This window comes from Penaeus monodon, chromosome 31 (assembly GCF_015228065.2).
Source record: "Penaeus monodon isolate SGIC_2016 chromosome 31, NSTDA_Pmon_1, whole genome shotgun sequence".
Taxonomy (NCBI): Eukaryota; Metazoa; Arthropoda; class Malacostraca; order Decapoda; family Penaeidae; genus Penaeus; species Penaeus monodon.
The window spans coordinates 25,213,128-25,213,417 of NC_051416.1; positions in this window are offsets into that span (position 1 = coordinate 25,213,128).

Genomic DNA, 290 nt, shown 5'->3' on the forward strand with positions numbered 1-290 from the left:
AGAGACAAAGCTCTCGAAAGCAGAGAGGTCTTCCCGTCGGGTCAGATGAGAGAGCGAAATCAGTAACGAAAAGAGACAGTAACCCGCTCATGTGGTGGTCTCTGCAGGGTCATTTGCATGCTAAATTGCCCTTGGATAACACCAGCGCACTCAGCGTCATTAACAGTCGGAAAGTGATTGTTATGTTGCATTTGCACAGTTCCCACTTCTCTCTTTTCACCTGTGTAGTCGTTTCAATTCGTGCACAGACGTACGCGCATTATCCCGCATTCTCTTTCACAAATCTGGCC